General features: G+C 51.0%; 1 protein-coding gene across 1 annotated transcript in view; it reads right to left on the bottom strand.

Annotated features, from left to right (window-relative positions):
- Nucleotides 1-21,296, bottom strand: part of FAM135B (family with sequence similarity 135 member B) — a 279,227-nt gene that overhangs the window by 58,585 nt on the left and 199,346 nt on the right. The gene's annotated exons all lie outside the window — the stretch shown is intronic.

Here is a 21,296-nt window from a genome sequence, read left to right as displayed (position 1 = left end):
AGGCCCAAGGCAGCATCCGGGCCTCTCTTCTTTGTCACGAGAGTGATTTTCAGGTTCACCAGCTCGTGGGAGCCACGGGAAGACAGCACGGAGGGAAGAGAATCCAAAGAAAGCGGCTAATTCTGGAAGCTATGTGTTGTACCCCGGGAAACGTCCGCACAGGCAGCGGAAGAGGGACGAGAAGTGTGAAAACGGAGATAGGAAGATCCGTTACAGACAGAGTCCGCGGGAGCCCATCTCCGGCATCGGCGCGTCAGAGAGGAAGGGGCCCAGGATGATTCCGAGGTTCCTGGAGACTCACTCGAATCAGCAGCCCCGAACCCAGTTCCAGGTCCCAGGAACAGGGGAGGAGATGCAGCGTCTGAGATGAACTCTCCAGAGCCTCCGCGCCGTCACTCACAACCTTCCTGATTGGGGCCAACAGATCTCTACAGGCCTCAGTTTCCTTATCTGTAAAACGGGGGAACAACTACTACCTTCTTCACAGGGGGCGAGGGAAGAGTAAATCCGAGAATGTGTGCGCAGCCTTACGACGGGCCGGAAAAGAGTAAGAACTCTGCCAAGTTTAGCTAATATTGTTCCGTCATTTCACTGCGAGCTCACAGTGCGGCCCGAGTATGAGCCGTGGAACCACAGCCCTGCACCGTCTCCGCGAAGTCCCTGCTGGGATGGCTGGAGGCAGCCAGCGGGTAGCGCACCAAACACTGGGACTGGGAGGCTTCCATCCAGCGTCTGAAGATTACCCAGGGACAAGCCTCAGCAGGTTGCACCTGCCCTCGGGGCCCAGGCTCCCCTTCTATGAGAAGGGTTAACCCATCCTGGGGCTGTGATGAGACTCGGCGTAATACCAGGGCCAAAGGCCTTTGGGACAGAGAGCACAGTGAAGCTCAGGGATCATGGCCCCACAGCTGGTCACAGCAGTGCTGACTCTCAGAAAGGGCAGGTCGGGTGTCCTGGGAGGGAGGCGTGAGCCGTGCGTGCTGCCTCCCTCACCTCCGCCCCGAAGGCCCCCAGCCCAGAGGCAAGGCTGAGCAAGGGTTAGAGGAGTCCCTGACGCCGCAAGCAGACTTTCCGGCTGTGGGGAGCATCAGTTTTGCTGAAAGTTCTCCCGGGAAAGTGAATGAGATCGATACGGAGCCGGATTCTTCGCTACACAGAGAAAGCAGCCAGTGAAGCAGAGAGAGTGGCGAGAGTCACCGAGGAATGAGATTGTCTCCAGTAGCTCATCCCGGAGCAGACGGCGGCCACAGTGAAAGGGACAGCCAGCATGGCCCAGGCCTGCAGACACGCAGCCCGTCTGCCCCCCCACCGTGGCCGGAAGACAAGATTCCAGAGGGCTGCGCTGCTGGGTCTACCTGAGGAAGAGGAGATCCGCACGAGGGCTGGTAGGGGGTTGCTCGCCCCAACAGCTGTAAGTGACTCCAGCAAAACCAGCTATGAAGCCATCATCAACACGATCTACCATCAACACGAGGGAGTGAGTTCAGGGCAAGGGCGGGGGGGGGGGGTCTCTGCCGCACTCAGGGATCCGACTTTGATCAGACTTTAAAGCACTCAAGCATCTGGCATTTGCCGAGAGCAGCTGCTCGCCCACTCCAGTACCGCCACCCTGTAAGGAAGCCAACGGTCTGCCCCAGGGCCTTTGGTTTAACAGCGAAGACAGACGACGGTCTCCAGTGGGGTGGGCTGGGCACCACGCGGGCAGCGTGAGAGCAGTGAGCCAGTCTGGGCAGTCAGGCTGAGCCTTCTGGGGAAAGGAATATTCATTCTGGATCCTGAAAGATGGACCAGGGGAAAACAGGAAGGAAAAAAAAAAAAAAAAAAGAATGTCTCATGTTCTGCCTTTCTCATGCACTGGAGGAAGAGATGTGGTCATTCCACTGTTCTCGCTCGTGAGCAAGGTGGTGCCTGGAAGCTGTTCACAGATTCTGTACCGAGCTGGACAGCTAGTGATGGAGGAGATGCTGGAGAGGGAGAATCAGCTCCCCACGGTCTGATTTACCCACAGCAGCCTGTGTCCTGGCAGGCGCCGCAAGAAGCACGTTCACGTAGCATGAACCGTGTCTTTGGAAGAGAGCCACATGGCTCAGGATTTTGTAGGGGGTAACTGAGGCCAGAGACCCCATAACTAGTGGGTTCCAGAGTTGACTCCGGCCCTCGGCTATGGAGTCTAGCAAACTTCTTCACTTACTAGCGGTGTGAATTGGGACAAATAACACCACGTCTCAGTGCCTGTCTCCCGATGACACCATAGTTACAACCGCGGTAGCCTGGCACTGGCTGTCATGAACGTCGTCGTCAGAAGCGCCACCACCCTTCGGCACCTGGTAAGTTGCAATCTACATTTAAACAAGTGGTAGCTACGTGGAAAACGTGCTTTCTGGCTAGAATTACCCATGTATCTCTGGAGACTCCTATCCAGACAACAACACGGTACAGTGGAAAGAGCTTTTAGCTTCAGTGTTGGAAGAACTGATTTGGGAATCTCAATGACCTCCTCCATAAGATGCGGAAAAATCAGCCTTGCATGTCCCTTCATCACCTGGTTACTCCTCTGTTCCCTCATCGCGGTTTTGCACAGGAAGAAGGAGAAAGCACACCCCCATGTCCAAGGCACTACCTATGCAGTGTTCAAGAAAGACACGGTCCCTTTCTTGATGCTTTGGCAGTGAGGGGGACAGACTGGGGACAAGATAAGATATAGGATGTTACTATGAAAGAGCCATGGGAAGAAAAGAGAAAATGTGAGTGTTTCTTCTGGGCAGGGTTTTAAGTCTAGAGAATTCTCATTCCTGTAACCAAAACGATGTCTCTCTTCTAAGTGACAGCGGGACTATCTGTGGAAGGTACACCTAACCTACACCCTTTCATGCCAAGGATAATCGAGAGACTCTGATGGATGTAAATTTCGTGTTTATGGAAGCTGGGTAACAGATTAATTCCAAAGATGTGAGCAATGAGACTCTGGCAGAAAATAAAAATCAAATCTATCCAAATGTAGCTTTTGAGTTAACCAAAAACCTTTTGTGCCCATGAGCAAAACCGGTAATAATTCTACCTCTATGACTTCTAATTGTAGCTGTGCTAAAAATGGAGGTGGGGGGAAGAACAGAGAAGGAAAACAGGAGACAAGCACTCCCACTTACTCAATATTCACCACGTGCTGGTCAGTGCAAAGACATTAACCATGAGAACAGTGCGTGGGGCTAGCATTGTGTTCTGTTGCTAACCACCACATAAGTCAGTGCAACACACCAAAGGCACAGAGCATGACTTTGGAATTACATGGAGGTGGGCAAATACCTGTCCTCAGGAAAGACGCCTAGCCTCTCAGACCCTTAGTTTCTCTACCTGCAACACAGGCCTCACACTGAGAAATGCTGGCAGATCATGGGAGACTCCATAGACATGATGTTTGCAGAAACTGAGCACTGTATCACGTAGAGCCTCCTGGTGTGTGCTACGGTCACTGGGCCTGCACTCGAGAGACCCTGTTCAATGATCTCTCTCTCTTGAACACACACACACACATCCCATATATGGTTAGCCTCAGCAACACAGCAACAGCTTACCTGGCATTGGCAATACACCCTTCAAGAAAATGAAATTGAACCAAAGTAACAAATAAAACCATTTCTAAGATCCCAACAATAAACATAAGTTGAAATGGGTTGAACACATTGCAGGTGATTAAGAATCATGGCTTACTTCCCGGGCGGAGCCAACACACGGTACACGGGTAAATGCCATTAATAATCACCCAGCCGAACACCAGCGACTTGGTCTCTATGGGAACAGAAGGTAATATTACACCACTGTTCTTTGATGGATCTTTTATTATTTCAGTATTTGAAAAGTGATTTTTCAAGATGATAGAAACTATCAAACACATTGAATTATGCATAACACGGGAGATACAAAGTGTGGGGTCTGGAATATTCCTTCGGTCCTGCTCATTTTTCAGGGAAGAAAGAGGACATTGATGGGGAGAACAGGCTGATATTGTGGAGAAGGGATCACAATATCCAGTCCTCCTGTGATTCCTTCAATTGCCAAGCCCAGAAACGACCTCTGGAAGATTTCATCCCAGAAGACGGACTTCCTGCCTTCAGTCATTTTACAAAAGCCTGCCAGGGACCAGAGTCATGCTCAGAGCCCTAGGCAACTCAGGGAGAGCCCTCAGCAATCATGTAGTAAAGTACATCAAATCTGGTTAAATATTTGAGATGAAGACTAAGAAAATATCAACAGAGCCATTTAAGGTAACTTGAGAAAGGCCATGTATTCCCTAATTCATCAGAAAAAGAAGGAGTCACCCTTGGACTTTTCCTTCATGTAGACCTATTTATTCTCCTGTAAAAATGACTCCCCCACTTCGTGCTTTCATTCCCTCGGTTGGGTTTCGGCCTGGATTGCCATAAGGGCCTCCTGCCTGTTCTGCCTCCTTCCTCTAGGAGCTAGTCTGGATGAAAGATGCAGGTACCCCTGTGCTGGGGATCAGCAGTTACCAGAAAATGGATGGTGTAACAGCTCATGGGAGGCTGTCCTGTGCCTCACACTATCTTACAGGTTTTAATACATTAACTCATTTACTTCTCACCCCAAACCTGTGAGTTTTCCACAGTAATATTTGTATCTTAAAGATGAGTTTGCCTCAGATATAAAAGAATATGCAACTTGCCTAGAATCACACACACCCTCCCACCCCTGCTGATGCACAAGGAGCAGCGGAGTCCAGAATAGAACATAGCAACGTGGCCCCAGCGTCCACGGTGGACACCGCAGGTGCTCCAACAGGTCTGTAAGTTGGGTTATAAATGTTTGGGTTACCCACAGATGACAAGAACCTCCTGGCTCATAGTTGGGTCATCACTCTAGCCTGGACTCTAGACACAACTCGCTGTGTCCTCCAGACCTGGGTTCCTTCTAAATGCAGCTCAAACGTGACTCTGGTCAGCAGCTGCAGCACCGTTCCCCCCTGTGGGGCAGCCTGGAAAGGCCTTGCGGTGTTCAGCTGCTAGTGAGAAGCAAACACCCTCACAGTGGAGCCTGGACTCTCTGAAGCTTGGGTTCATATTCTAGACGCTGCCCGCTAGCTGGTTCTGTGAACATTCTGCACTTTCCTTTCCTCGTCTTAAAACTGACATGAATAATAATCTGGCTCAGAGGCTGTCATTATAATTACATGAGTAAATCAATGTAAAGAGCTTAGAAGTGTATTGAGCACATGGATGACCACAATGGCGGTGGCGGTGAAGATAAGAGGAAGCCGTGTGTCTAGACCGCTACCCCCCAAAGACTTCCTAGAAAATTAATCTTCAAGCCCTCTATTCAAATAGTTCATGTAGATTTCAGCTCCTGGTTTACATGGAAACAGGAAATACAATAAGAGCAGAAACAGCATCTGTACCTACAACCATATTTAAAGGTTCTACCAAAATGGGGCTGGAAGGAGGGGCGACTGAGGCAAAAAAAAAAAAAAATGAGTAACAGAGACCAAAGTTACACTGTCATTTGTAAAACTAAAAATCTACATAAAAGCACGATGTAAGGGTTTTCTGACACTGGTCATCAGGCTGCATAGATTACAACTGAAGCGAGTTCTACTGCAGTCCTAACATACTGCCTGCAGGAATTTCCCAGGACATGATCTAAGATGGTGATGGAACTTATGCAAATCCTGGAAGCCCCTTACCCCCTCCCCAGAGTCAAGGAGATGGGGCTGAGAATTCAGGAGATGAAAGGCCCAGCAATCATGAGACGGAATTCTAGAAATGAGAGAAGAGACAACAATTACCAGAGCTTGTACACAGCTGGGAATGATGGGTGCAGCCACAGACCAGAGTGGGAGACCTCAAAATTCATGGGACCATGGTCAGAGCTCAGAGGGACACTATCTCAGCAGCTGTATAAAATAATCCCTAGAGGAAAGACTTGTCTGGTCCCTCACAGCAAACCTTAACTGGAAACCTTAGAAGGATCATACTGATTCCAAATAACTTAAATGCATCCCACTTCCAAGCTCTCTCTCTCTCTCTCTCTCTCTCTCTCTCTCTCTGTATATATATAGATACGTACATGTTATTTATATATGTTATTATAAATATATGTTTATATTTTTATATCATTTATATAATGAACATGAAAAGGTAAATACAATGCCTGACATTGAATCAAAAATTACCAGGCACACAAAGAGCCAGGAAAATACAAGACATAATGAGGAGAAAAGTCAAATGGTAGAAACAAAAGCAAAAATGACAGAGATGCTCTCAGCAAAGGGAGTGACAGCAAGGAAAAGGAGGGGAGGTAGAGATGGGAGGTGGAGATGTGGGGAAGAGGGAGGGAGCTGGGAAGGAGGCAGAAGCAGAGAGAAGAGGGTCAGAGGAGGAAGCCAACTCCGCAGGGGAGAGATGAGAGCAGAGGGAGGGGTGAGATGCCAAACAAGAAGGCAGGACAGGGTTAGGGGGAGGACTAGGAAGTGCCAAGAAAGGACATACATGTGAAGACAGAAAGGACAGAAGAGCATTGTTGGCTCTACTTCTTTAGCACTCTGATCACAGTGATAACTTACGACTTACTGATATTATCAGGTACTTAATATATCCCGCAGAGGGGCCACGCCAGTGCCCTGCTTGTCTGTGAGGCTAGGACAGCATGTGTCTTACTCACTGCAGTGTTAACACAGTCCCAGAATGTCCTGAGGTGGCCAGGTTGCTGAGTATGTTAAAGAAGAACGGGGACAAGTATCACTACTACTTTACAGACCAAGGGAGACGGAGTCTTGAAGTTTTGCTGAATTACTCAAGGACAAAAGCTAGTCATGGCAGAGTCTAATTTAAATATGGATCTCTTTGCTCCCAGGCCAGGGACTTCTTCGAGCCAGAAAATAAAATTATTCTCTTTGGTAACTCATGCCAAGTCTTCAACTCTTCAGTGCATAGTTATGCTCAAATTATAATTTGTATTTTCTCAGATGGAACAGTTATGAGCGCAAACAGGCTCAGGGAGCATTTCTGCTATATTTAGGAGAAAGGAATGTTCTGTACAAGCTGCAGGTGAGGGAAAGGCCACTGAGGAACAGTGCATGGCAGTGGGGAGGCTGCTGTTAAAAACAGAAGTTTCTTGAAGCACCTGGCGGGGGGGGGGGGCAATCATTAAGTGACTGCCTTGAGCTCAGGTCATGGTCCTGTGGTCCTGGGACTGAGCCCCACGTTGTTGGGCTCCCTGCTTAGTGGTGAGTCTGCTTCTCCTTCCCCCTCTGACACCCCACCCTGGTTCATGTTCTCTTTCTCTCTCTCTCAAATAAATAAAATCTTAAAAAGAGAGAGAGAGAGAGAGAGAGAGAGAGAGAGAGAAGGTTCCTTAGGCTGTGGACTAGGTCCTCCCATATACAGATTTTAAGGCTAAGCCCACAGCACAGGGGTGTCACACAGAGTCTGCCACACAGGCTTCTCCTCTGCCCCTTTCTATTTGTGTGACTGGAGGCCCGTAAGATCCTCTCTCTGAGCCTCAGTTTCCTTGTGAACAAACCGCAGGTGATGAGGTTTCGCTGAGAGGGTTACCACGGGCGTTAAACAGGATGAAGTGCGGCGAGAGCACCATGGCCCTGTGACAACGGCTCCTCACTAGGGGTCCCTCTGTGGGGCAGCTGCTGTTCTGGAGGTCAGTTACTGCTCCCAACACCTGTGGTCTCGCAGCTCAAAGTCGGGAGGGCTTGGCTCCGTCGTGTTTCCAAGGCCAAGGAAATACAAAGTTTGCAATGGTAAGAGTAAGCAAGAAATGACCTGGGGCCCAGAGCAAGGCCTCCTGGGTGGAGGAGAGGGGAGGAACTGTGAGGCTTCTGGAGGAACAGATCCCTAAGAGAATATGCGCACGTTTACACGGTGGACTTTCCACTGCCTTCTTGACAGACACTAGGCAAATCCCCCGTCCAGCCAGGGCTGTTCTGGAACTGTGATCTCAGCACTCTACGTGGGCATTATCGCTAGCTGACAGGTGAGGGGCTCACAGACTAGAGTGACAGATCCTGGGTTGGAACCCAAGTGTGTCCAACTCCAAAGTCTGTACCTGTTGGTCCATTCCAGGGGACCTCAACGGAGGATGCATCAGAATCGCCTGGGGAGGCTTTTTAAATGCGGTGGGCTACACCCCCGCCTAGTGGTGCTGACTCAAAATCCCTGGGAGTAGAGCTCAGATTGGTATAATATTCTAAAAAGGCTCCCCAGGAGATTCTGCTGTGCACACCTGGTTTATAACCGCTGCTCACTTCCCAGCTGCAGGGGCAACCCCAGGGAGAGGCTCTCTCTGCCGTTGGCCTAATGCCATGTTCAAGGTTGTTTACCAGCACCGAGCTCCGGAGAGGTAGGACTGTGTCGGACTGCTGATGTCTGTACCTATGTTAATACATACGCCAACAGCAGGGAAGCCGGGAAGCTTGACGGGCACATGTTGGCAGTGGATAGACCTGGCTTTGACAGGCTGAGCTGGAAACAGACGCCCTGAGCCATCTTACTGGGGTGTGTAGCACACAGGCCTCCCTTGAGACTACCTACCTCAATCTCCCTTTTCCTTTCAAAACCGGATGCTGGTCTTTAGTCCAGGGCAAGAACTGGAAATGGAGGCAGGCAGGCAGAGGGAGGGGCCCTGATGACCCCTGGTTCCCGGGACTCTCTGCAGCAGCCAACCTGTAGCATGGGCCCTGCCTGGGCTACGTAACATCTTAGACCACGGAGAGAGAAGCAGAGGCCTCGGGGAAATAGGTGTGCACAGTCCTGCTCCTCTGCTCACTGGGTTCAAAACCAAACATGACTACTTGTATGGAAACTGCTTCATTTCTCCTGCAAACATAAGTGCACGTGCCCGTGTAAGCACTCACATGTACACGTGTGTGCACACCACACTCACACAGACGCCCACACCACCGTCCCCCAACAGCCAGTCCGTTGCTGGGGGTTTTCATTCCTGGAGGAAGTCACTTAAGAGGGTCAGTGAGTTCATATCCTGTGAGCTCTCTCCCCGCGTTCCACCTGCAGGGTGTCCCTCCTTTGAACCCTCAGCACGGGGCCTGCTAGGAGTCTAAAGGAATCACCACGAAGGACGCCCGGACCGAAAGCATCAGAGACCTTCTGCGATCTGACCCCTCTTCCACTAAACCCCGCCATGCACCCCGGATCTTAAGATCACACTACTGCAGTCTCTAAAGAGGTTTTCTGCCTCAGACTTCTGGTCTTTGATCTACATGGATGCTTTTCTCCAGAAACCCCTAGGCAGAGGCAGGGAAGGTCTGACAGCACTACAGTAAAAATTAGCCCTGAGTTCTCTGTGCACAGCACTGCAGAAGCTGAGTCATCACCCATATGAAGGCGACCATGGGGTGGCCGTGTTGGGGGCAGTTTTCCCATAAGCAGGGACTCAGGGATCCAAGGGAGTCCCATCTTGGGACACTCCCACCTCTGACACGCCCTCTGCAAAGGCGCCGCAGAATAAGTGGACAGCCTGGGCCATCATGCAGAATATCGTTAAGGAACAATAATCAGGTATTCCATGGGCTTGGACCCAGGCAGATGGCCCTCAGCTAACTGCAGTGGAGGTTTGGCAAAACACCCTCACTTGCGCACGTGAAGGGAAACAGGGTTGGTGAGGACACAGCCAGTTGGCCACCTCTGGCTCCTGATCACCACCTCTGCTTCACTCTTCTCCCCACACCTACAACACCCTCAAGGCAAGCGGGGCGGCCCTGGTCACAGGTGCTCCCTGCCTTGTGTTTCAGCTGTAGGATTTCTGGGTGGTGGAAGGTACTAATGACACGAGGTCTGATAGGGCTCTTAGTACTCCAATGACCAGAGACCTAAAAGTATTAGTTAACTGGCCTTCGCAGTGGGCACTGGTGGAAACGGAGCCATAACTGACAGGGACACTCCCATGAGGGATGGAGAAGAGTAGGGGATGTCTGACAGACGGAGGTCTGTAGGCTTCTAGGGAGACACAGATTCCACGGTGGAACTCTCCGGTCCATCGCCCTGGATCCACGCAACCCCTGGCCCCTGGGTCTGCCCTCCGAGAGGCTGGGGTGGCAGGCGGAGCATGGTCTCTGGGGGACACATGCGGGGACAGAGGCCCAGGGGTTCCGATTAGGCCTGAATAGCCAAACAGTCTTGCAGTCCAAGCTTCCGGTTTCTTCGAGAACACAATTCTCTTGAAAATTTGGTAGGTTGTCAATCTATTTTCCAGTCTTCCTTGGGCTCTTAAGTCTGCATTTCTTTGTCTTTTTTGTTTGTTTGTTTTGGGGGGTTTTGGCTCCCAGGTCTCTATAGAAATGAAGAAGCTGCTGCCTTCAAGCTTTCTGGGTCTCAGTGTAGGAGAGCAGAGACAGGAATCTGGTTTTTGCCTCAAGCCACTGTCGCTTCATTCAACTGAGAAGTGTTCTCAGGAGTCTGTCAGAGTTTTTGTTTTTGTTTATTTGTTTTTCAAATAACCTCAATGTGTTTATTCAAAAAGAAAGAGGCTTTTCCACCTCTGCGGGTCCCACATGTCCACATGGGTTTTCTCTGTCCTCTCTTTCATCTGCGTGAAAGACAGCTAGTTCTTTCCCGAGCTCACGGTCTCTGCCACCCCTCACCAAACACAGCTACAGGCAACATTCACGTTCTGCCTTCCGACTGCGAAGTCTCCACTTCTGGATTCCCGATCCCTTAGGCCCATGCCAAGCTTCTAGGATTCTGGTAAGGCCAGACCATAGAAGACAACAGGGTTTTTCTTAAAGTAGCACTAACTGCTGTGATTACCCATTCATAAACCTCAGGTACTTTACATAATTTTATTTTTTTGTGTTTTCCCAAAGTCGGATACCGGTCCGTGGATCTCGTGTGTGGTTCTCCTGTGGGCTCTCCTCACCTGGGTTCTTTGGTTATGTGCCACTGCGGTCCCAAACACGTGACTCCTGAGAGCACCATCAAAGAAAAGCAGCCCAGAAGATCAAGCAAGGTGTTGGGAGAGTGAGGAGGACAGAGGCTTGCATTCCTTCTGTCCCTATTGCATTGACCGGAGCCTAGTCTCACAGTCTCAAGCGAACTGCAGGCGTGGCTGGGAAACGTGGTCCTTGGGTGTGGCCAGGAGAATGCGGGGAATGTGGCAGCCACTCCCCGATCCCTCCCCACACACCCCACACACCCCAAGGTTCTGCATCTCTGGAGTTGGTCCCTCTGCCTGGGCTCTCTCTGTGGGGCGGGGGGGGGGGGGTCCCAGCACTGGGGGTACCCGGTTCTAGAGGCTCAAAATCCCGGCTCCCATGACGTTGTCCTTCCTGCTGAGACCACATTAAATAGGAAAGGCCTCTCTGCATGCACTGGCTGACATCCGCCCAGCCAGACGGCCAAAAGAACCAAATGAATGATCAGTATTCTCGGTGGAGTTCAACAAGACACGGTTCAGAGGTTTTGAACTCAGCATTCGAAGTGAAACATCTCATGTTCAGACACGGTTTTTCAAATTCACACAACGCTGGACACAGATCTAACACCTCCCAAGGGCCTTGGAGACTTGAACTCTGCTTCCCCTCTTAACCACCATCTTGCTAGCACGGCTACATGCAGGGTGCTACCTGGCCCAGGGACCCCAGGGGGAGTGGGTGCTGCGGGTGAAGCTGATGGTGTTCTGGAGAGCAGCTCCCACCGCTGTGGTGTGTGGAGCCCCAAATGCCCCACCAGGCATCATCTGGGGGCTTCCCATCCATGCCCTGCTTGCTCGTCAGTCTTCCTGGGAGCTGAGCCTCCTACACTTAGCACACAGTCTGCAGGTCCCTGCAGGGGACATCTACCCTTCGCCCCCCCACCAGCCCCAACCTCAGGAAGCTCACTCATACCTGTCCCTCTTGCAGTCACTACGTCCCAGGCCAGGGCTGTAGCCTTCATCACATCCCTTAGTTCCCACCCCAGGGCCTCTGCCACAGTACACTTAGCTCAAACATTCTCCCTCTTCCAGGGCCACTGTTAGTCTATAGGTTGCCTTTGTGCTAACCCGAGTTTCTTTCCTCAGTGGATAAACGGGAGAGGGGGAAAGTCCTTCATCTGGATGGACACAGCCCCATGGATGCACAGCTTGGCATGTGGAGAGTGGGCAGCATTTCAGCCTCAACTCACCTGCTCCACCAGGTGTCTTTGTGTAGTGTGAAACAGACCCAACTGTACAGGGCAGCCCTAAGAACCCCTCTCACCTCTGGCTGTGGCTCATCCTTCACATCACAGCCTCAATTTCCCTTACTCAGGGAAGCACCTCTGTACCAAAAGCCAGGCCAGGTTCCGCATAATAGCAGCTCCTTGACGTTCATGACAATATTATTAAGTAAATATTGGTGTGTTTTCTTAAATGTGTACCTTGCGCTTAGCTAAACTCCCAGAGTCTAGCATGCACTACAGGTTAGACACGCAATATGATGCTTACCAAATGAAGGACCAAATACAGATACAGGACACACATCAGCCTCGACATAAGCGTCTGGCTCTCCAGCTTCCATGTTTTCTCCCGTGACCTCCTCCTCACGGGAATGGTACTCAGTTGCCAGCTCTTGAGAGAGTGTGCAATGGAGGCGATTGTCATACAAGTATCTGACAGGCTGCTGGCACGCTAGACAGCATCGAACAGTGACAGCATCTGCCCAAGAGGCCAACTCTCTCTGGTGCCCGGGTGGCATGTGGAGCCCTGACCTCTCAGCTCCTAATCCTCCCGATTTAGACTTCCATGTGACATGACGTGACATCCCTAAGGAGGGCATAGGCAAGAAAATGGCAAAGAGCTCTGGAGACTGGCAGCCCACTCCAAGGGTCCCCAATCCCATTCCTGCTTAAAACTCTGGTTCCTGAGCAAGCCTGTCTGTCATCTGTCCACTTCCTCAAGGTGACAACTGTGATTCATCCCGGGAAAGAAGGGTAAAATGTCCTTGGAGCCATTTAATTGGAAGCCTTGAGATGAATGACTGTGCCCTCGTGGAATGCTTTTAAGGGGAGCAAAGTGATTCATGAAGCAATTATTACATTCAGACAAGACAGCAGAGGTCTGTGCAAAGTGCACATGTAGGAGCGACAAAATAGTGGATTAGGGCAACTGAGTGGTAAAGGAAGGCTTCACAGCACCCATTATCACTGGAGTGGGTTTTGAAGGATAAATAGGAGTTCTTCCAAAGGAAAGAGTGATGAAAGAGGATCAAAGATATTCTGGGCAGCGAGAAGAGCCAATGTCCTATTCCTTGACTTAAATGCTCATTTAAAAAGTGTAAATGGCTAAAGTAGGGTCACCCAAAATGGATGATCTCAACCATTCACACTTTAGCGTGAATCACACTTGCCAATTCTCCTTATTAGAAGCTAGCTCACCCTGATGTCCCATGACTCACACCCACCACGTGTGCTTGTTGTTCAAGCTCCTTCCCTTCTACTTCAGTCATAGCCAGGACATCCACTCTCTCTCCCCTGCCTGCCTCACCTCCGCTTTGCCCAGGCCTCTCCTCCATTTGCTAGTGGACCACTGCACCAGCCTGCAGCCCCCTTCTCTGTCCCAGTTCTACCTCCGCCAATTCATCCCAGACAGAGCAGCAGGAAGGACACACCCTCTCACGCCGATCCCCAGCATGCGACATTGCGGTGGCCAAGCAGGTTACAGCATTCCCAGGATCGGGCTCTGGGAGACTTTCCCAGCTCTGTGTCCATCCACATAGACTCCCTGGAGCGCTCCAATGTGGCACAGCCTTTCACTCACGGCCCTCTGCTCTGATGCTGCTTCCTCACTGCCCCCCCACAACGGATAATTCATTCCTTTGGGCTCAGATCCAAGATCTTTCCATCTGGGAAGTGTTTCTGGACTGCCTCGCAGTCTTGGGAAACCAGCCCTCCTCTCTGTTTCACTAGCAGACCTCCGGCACCACCAGCAAAGGGCTGATTCCTGCGGCGCTAGTTCCTTCCAGGAGCCTGCATGTGTCTCTAGGCTGCCCTTGTCCACTCCAGCATAGAGGCAATCAGATTAAGTCCTCTGTAAAAACATGTTAAGTAAAGCAATAATGGACACTTCAAGGAAAGGACATTCTCTCTTTAAAAAACGTTGGGCTACAGATGGCCCTTCTTTTCACGACATCTGTATCTTTGGGGTAAATATCCAGGAGTGCAATGGCAGGGTCATAGGGAAGTTCTATTTTTAAGTTTTTGAGGAATCTCCACACTGTTCTCCAAAGAGGCTGCACCAACTTGCATTCCCACCAACAGTGGAAGAGGGTTCCCCTTTCTCCACATCCTCTCCAACACATGTTGTTTCCTGTCTTGCTAATTTTGGCCATTCTAACTGGTGTAAGGTGGTATCTCAATGTGGTTTTAATTTGAATCTCCCTGATGGCTAGTGATGATGAACATTTTTTCATGTGTCTGATAGCCATTTGTATGTCTTGATTCAACGGATGAATGGATAAGGAAGCTGTGGTCCATATACACTATGGAGTATGATGCCTCCATCAGAAAGGATGAATACCCAACTTTTGTATCAACATGGACGGGACTGGAAGAGATTATGCTGAGTGAAATCAGTCAAGCAGAGAGAGTCAATTATCACATGGTTTCACTTATTTGTGGAGCATAACAAGTAGCATGGAGGACAAGGGGAGATAGAGAGGAGAAGGGAGTTGGGGGAAATTGGAAGGGGAGGTGAACCATGAGAGACTATGGACTCTGAAAAACAATCTGAGGGGTTTGAAGCAGTGGGGTGTGGGAGGTCGGGGTACCAGGTGGTGGGTATTGTAGAGGGCACGAATTGCATGGAGCACTGGGTGTGGTGAAAAAACAATGGTACTGTTATGCTAAAAATAAATAAATGAAAAACAAAACAAAAAACCAAAACAAAACAAAACAAAAAAAGACGTTGGTCTAGGAGTGCCTGAGTAGCTCAGTTGGTTAAGCATCAGAGCCCTGATTTCGGGTCAGGTCATAATCTCAGGGTTTGGGGACTGAGCCCCGTCTTGAGCTCCATGCAGGGCATGGAGCCTGCTTAGATTCCCTCTCTCCCTCTGCATTCTCGCTTCTTTCCCTCTGAAAGCAAAAGCAAAAACAAACAAAAAACGCCAAAGGATTTGGAAGGCCCCTACCAATGACTGGCTTTAGAAAACAAGGGACTTAGGAAACCACGGGTCCGGGGCAGGAGACAGGTACAGATTCAGAGTCCTACATCCAGTTCCCTGCATAATGTCCCTCCCCGCAGGAAGCTCTCCGTCAGTCACCCCAGGTGGTGACCCCCTCTCTTCTGTGCTCCAGCCAATGACAGCACTGGAGACAAATGCTGTCCTAACGTGGCTCTCCTGCAACGAAAAACCACTTTTTCAATCTCTTTCCTTGTTCTGGCTAACCCACAGACTCCATGAGGGTAGGTCTGGGGCTGACTTGTTGACGGTCGCTCCGCTTGACGGTTAAATGCTCCCGCTGTCTCAGTGAGAGCACAAAGTGGTGCTTAGACTCTGGTCCCTCAACCTCAAAGAAGAACCGACGCCAACACACACCCGCTGCCACCCACCTGCTCGGCAGAGAACGTGCCACGCACGGCGCCCATGGGAGGGTTCCAGGTGAGAGCCATTCCAAGGGGACACAAGGCGAATGCCGGATGCACCAGGACCTGCGCATGCATCCCGGCTCCAGGGGGACCAGCTGCCCAACTCCCGGCAACTTATGAATTACTAGAGGACCTCTGTGATGTGAATCTATTCCAGGAGCCATGAGGAAGCCCAGTAAAAAACAGCCAGCACAGAGCCCAAGGCATGTAAGGGCTCAACACATTTCGCTGATATAATTATGTTAAATGGTGAATGGGATGTGTGGTGATGTCATCACACTGTCCCTGGGTGGGGGGGACACAAGAGGGGAGACAGAGTGGGGAGAAAGGATGCCCAAAGGGGGAAATACTTGTTCCCTCCTGAGTCCCAGGCAAACCTTACAGGGTGAACACGTTTCATTCCCCCCTTTAAGAAAAAAAGAAGAAACAGAGGCTCAGAGTGGTCGCATGACTTGCCAAGCTCTCCCACGTTATCCACAGAAGAACTGACCTTAGCCCCACCAGGTTTCTGTACTTGCCTGGGCACCTTGCTGCCCCTCACCTGGCAACCACTGTCTGTGTTCAGCTGGGTGTCTGCTGCTCACTGAGGACAGGGAAACACGGGACAGTCTGGGAAGAGGTGCTTTCCCCTGTCCTGGCCACCTGACATCTCCTTGTGTCTAGAAACTCCAGAGCAGAACAAGGCCTCCGAAGGCAGGAGATGTGGAATACAGGCTTTTTTCATGCCCGTGAGCAGAACGGTGCATAAATAAACAATACTGTCAACTTTTGCATGAAAAGTCCATTTTCAGAGCTTTATAGTTTTGTGTGGAAATGACCCACGGAATGTCACTGGATTCACACGCACATGAAAGCAGCGGGCTGGAGAGCCCAAGCCTGTCAACGCTGTTCGCTGGAGAGCGACTTGCTATTTGCTTTGCAAGATTTTAGTAAATCAGATAACCGTTTAAATGAGAAAGCTTTAAACTATTTAATTCTGGTGGAGAGAGTAAGTACAATAGTGCTTGAGCTCTTAATTCCTGAAACAGCAGACATCATTAAACGCATTTTTAAAAACCATAAAACAGGTTTTTCTTTAAATGACCGTTGTGTTTTCCTGGTGACCTCTGATTCTTCCCCAGGTAATTAACCTTAGAACATGTCGCTCACAGATTTTGAACAATCGTTCCTCTGTACCCAACTGTCCCCCCGTGCGGAAGCATGAAGAGCTCACTCCCCGGGCAGGCGTCCCTCTGGGGAAAGGAGCCGCACTAAAGGACTGGGTCAAACAGGGAGCCGGGTTCTAGGTGTGCACCTGTCCCCCTCGGGGGGAGTTGTCTGCGTGTACTGGGCTCTGCTTCCTCATGTCTGTCATCGGGAAGTAAAAATGGGGACTAATCGTCATCGTTCCCAGAGTCGAATTATGCCTTTTGTGGGCCCCAAGCACTTTTCATCTGTTAGAATATACATTTAAAATTCTATTTTCATGACTGCCTTGATAAAATTCCCTATCATCTAGCTAGCTAGCTAGCTAGCTGTCCACACACACTTCATTTTGATTTTATAAGACAATAGAACATTCCGCCGGTCCCCAAAGTGTTGTGATCGCTGGGTCCTGGGTCGGCTATGTCTGAGGGCTAAGTCGGCAACAGTCACCCCCCCTACAGGATCGAGAACCTAAAGCTGCACCATCTCCTTCATCCGCACCTCCAACATCAAGTGAGCACCACAGTTTGCCAGAAACTCGACCGGGCACCGAGGGCTACAGAAATGAAGAGGCCCTCCAGGCGTGGGGGGCTGAGGCCGCCATTCCCATACGTGCTGTGTCACCAACTCCTCATCCTGTCCCCGAGACATCGTAGGCACTTGATGGATATCTGACGAGTGAACGGACCAATGGCAGCATCTCTGCTCACAGAGACAGGCCAGAGATAAAGTAATGATGTGTTCCCAGATAATGACTGTCTGGCCCTTCTCTACAGGACTCCAGGTCCTCGTGGTAGGAATTCGAGGATGTTTACGATGGCGAGCAAGGGTAAACTTACAGCAAGGGCGAAGTACAAAGAACCAAATAAAAATGGAGGCAAAGGGGTGAACAGAGGAGCACGCCCAGGACGTGGGAGACATCCGCCTGGGTGTCGGCTGTGTCTCAGCCTCCCACCCAGCCCCACCTGACACGGACCTGCCTTTGGCAAGAGGCTGTCGCCACAGGAGCCACACGAGCGGGTAAGGCTTTTGTAAAGCTCCGCACTCCGTGTCCCTGTGCCGTGGAAGTGTTACTGCCTTCCAGGATGAGGCTGTTGTACAATTCTCTGCAACCCATCTTAGAAGGGAGATGGCCCCAGAGCCACGATCTAGAATATTCTCCCAATGATGTGCCCCTGGGTCTGGAAAGCACATTCTAAGTCACGCTGAGGATGGAAGGGCTTCACTCTGATGGCCAATACCTTCGCCTCAGGCACATTCACCTGCGCGGCACGGCTCCTGCGGTTTCCACGGGTGAGGCAGGGCCGGGGGGCTCCAAGTGCCGGCTAGAACCCACGTGCTAGAAGGGGACATGCCCACAGTCTACCTCAAGGGGTTTGGTTCTCTTGCTTTCAGATGTTCTCGGATTCTGTGGTTGCTGACCTGTTCCATAGTCACAGGAAATAACCCCTAGGAATCAATCTGTGTGTGTCGGTGTGTGTGAGTGTGTGTACACACACACGTCCTCCTGGTTCTGTTTCTCTGGAGAATCTGGACGAAAAAATCAATCATGGCCCCAGCGGCACCATACAGTGACGGGGGTATCACAGGGAAAACAGCAGAGAAAGCACTGGGGGGTGTGTGGGGGGGCAGCACGATGTCATCCAATCCTCTTTATACACCTGGGGAAACTGAGACCCAGAGAGGGTGAGTGTCTGACTCAAGGTCACACAGCAGGTTAGTTCTGAAAGCCAAGAACAAAACCACACCTCAAGCCCTCCCTTCAGTGTCCTCCTCACAGCGGAGGCTCACAGACCGCGTGGAGGCTCTTGGAGTAACGTTCAATTTAATCATGTGAGTAAACAGAAAGAAAAATAATCCAACAGAGGGTTTTACTGAGCACTTTGTGCCTGGCTCTACGCTTCAGGCTTTAATATGCTTATTTCATTTAATCTTCTCAGCAACCCGGCAAGGCGGGCATTAGTGTCCCTTTTTGACAGATAAGCTGAAAATCAGAGAGGGAAAGTAATTCTCGCGGGGCAAAGCCGCTGGCTTGCGATGGGGAGGGGCTCTGAGCTGCCGCTGCAAAGCCGAGGCCCCAGCTCCCAGGGTCATCGGGAAAGAGTGTGGCTGCAGCAGGAGGGGGCCGGACCCCAGCCGGCGGGGAAGGGGACCCGGGCCTCCCGCGGTTTTTCATGCGGTCAGCTCCTTTCGCTCTGGAACTCTGGTTTCTGCAAACGTCTTTGCCCAGAAAGGCTTATTCGGAAGGGAACACCTGGTGTCTAACTCTTCCAGCTGATGCTGCAGTGTGCGTGGACCCCCAGGCTATTTGCTAATGCACTGGGCTTCTTGGGGATTTGGCTCCTAGGGGAGGACGGGGGAGTGGATTTTGTTCTCTGCCTGGCAGCCCTTGCCTGGTGGGAAGGCACGGGGTGGGTGCACAGCACTGAGCCCACATAATTGGATGGGACCCAAATGGAAAATACACAGGAAGAGAATCAGGTCCCAAAAATAACCCATTGAGCTCAAAGCTGCATGAGCAAGTTCACTGCTGAGCACCCACAAATATGCTATTTTATCTGACTCTTGTAAAAGACAGGGATGTCTTCTTTGACACACATCCCCAAAAATAGCCAAGAAAAGAAATAGAAGGGGAAAAAACTATACTGTATCATGCGCCTGCTAGGGGTTTATTTTTGTACTGCCTTTAGACATATTACCTCCTGAGATCCTCTCTAAAGGCAGGTATTATCCCATTCTCAGGTTGAGAACTTGCATTTCCAAGGGTGAGTGAAGCCCTGCCCGGTCCCAGGGCTCCAAGGAGCACAGCAGGTGTCCGACACCTTAATCTTCTCTCTCCCGAGTCACACCGTCTCCAGGGCAGGGATCCAGCTGGGTCACACTCAGTCTCTCGGATGCCATAGTCAGTGCACCCTGCCCCAGCCTGCCCCTGCCTGCCCCAGCTCTAGGGCTCTGCACAGTCTCCAAGGGCAGCTCCGCAAGGTGCTGGACCTGGGCATGTGACGCTGAGTAAGCTGGCCTCTATCCCCAACCACTGGGACCCGCGGGGAGGAGGGACAGAGATGCCTAGAGTTGAGCGTGAAAGAAACATCTGGGAGAGAAAATAAAGACTAGGAAATCCGAGAGAGCTCCTCAGATGGTGGCACCTGAATGAGGCATCAGAGGATGTGCGTTAGAGTTCCTTATGGGACACTGTATCACAATTGCCCTCATAGTCTCCTGTGGACCTAGCAAAGGCCGTGTCTTGGAATATGTGTTAGAAATGCTTTGGGCGCCTGGGTGGCTCAGTGGGTTAAGCCGCTGCCTTCGGCTCAGGTCATGATCCCAGGGTCCTGGGATCGAGTCCCGCATCGGGCTCTCTGCTCAGCAGGGAGCCTGCTTCCCTCTCTCTCTCTCTGCCTGCCTCTCTGTCTACTTGTAATCTCTGTCTGTCAAATAAACAAATAAAATCTTAAAAAAAAAAAAAAAAGAAATGCTTTGAATTGATGTGGAAACTCTGATATTCCCTCATGTCCTATGCCACATTATAGAAAATGTCAGACAATGGTCCGAGCTGGAGATATTCAGGTAGATCTGCCGGGGACGCTCTGGAGACACACTTGCGGGGACTGAGGAGGAGGAGGACCCAGTTGAGGGGGCAGTGGAGGTGTAAGGTGGTCACAACCAAGGTTTCTGTCCACCCAAGGGGAGTCTGGAGCCGGGCCTGGCTCTCAGCAGGGGGTCAGGGCTGGTCCAGGGAGGCACGAAGCGTCCACTCATGACAAGGCGTCCGTGTGTGGCCGTGGGGACGCAGAGAGGGAGCAGGAAGTCCCTGACTTCCACTCCTTCCCAATCCCATGCGGGAGCCCTTGAAGTCATGGTGTGCAGGATATAATGCAGACACGCCACTCCCCAACCCCAGGCTGCCTGGCCCCCGCCTTCCGCTACCTTCTTACTATTTGCTGGGTCCACCGTCAAAGATGAGGATGTGGTTCCTAGAGTCTGAGCAGCTGCCTGAGGTCCTACATCTACAGGTCACTGGAGACCATCTTCCAGAAAGTTCTATCGCATGGAGCCCTGGGTGTTTTATGCAAACAATGAATCACGGAACACTGCATCAAAAGCTAATGATGTTCTGTATGCTGGCTAAGATAACATAATACAAAAAAAATTATAAGAAACATAAAATAAATGGAGATAATCTTCCAAAAAAAAAAAAAAAAGAAAGAAAAAAGAAAGGAAGGAAGGAAAGAAAGACGGAAAGTTCTATTTGGCTTTAAGGTCTGCTCCTTCTGGGCACAGAACCCTGTCCTGGTCTGGGTCCCCTGTCACGCAGGAGGGTTGGCAGCCCACTCCTCAGCTTCTCCTGTGACACAGAGGCTTGGCCCAGATGGACGCATGACTGCCGGCCAGGCCAGGACACGCTTCTGCAGCCAGGCCTCCTGGCTGGGGCTCAGGCTGGGAGAGCTGACCTCACAGGAGAGCCAGCCAAGTCCAGGCCCCGCTAGGCTGGGCACCAGGAGCAGGGGGCAGGGCTGCACAGGACAGTGTGG

The sequence above is a fragment of the Mustela lutreola genome, chromosome 3 (assembly GCF_030435805.1).
Source record: "Mustela lutreola isolate mMusLut2 chromosome 3, mMusLut2.pri, whole genome shotgun sequence".
Classification (NCBI taxonomy): domain Eukaryota; kingdom Metazoa; phylum Chordata; class Mammalia; order Carnivora; family Mustelidae; genus Mustela; species Mustela lutreola.
The sequence above is the reverse complement of the archived record's forward strand: the minus strand, read 5'-3'. Positions and strand labels throughout refer to the sequence as shown.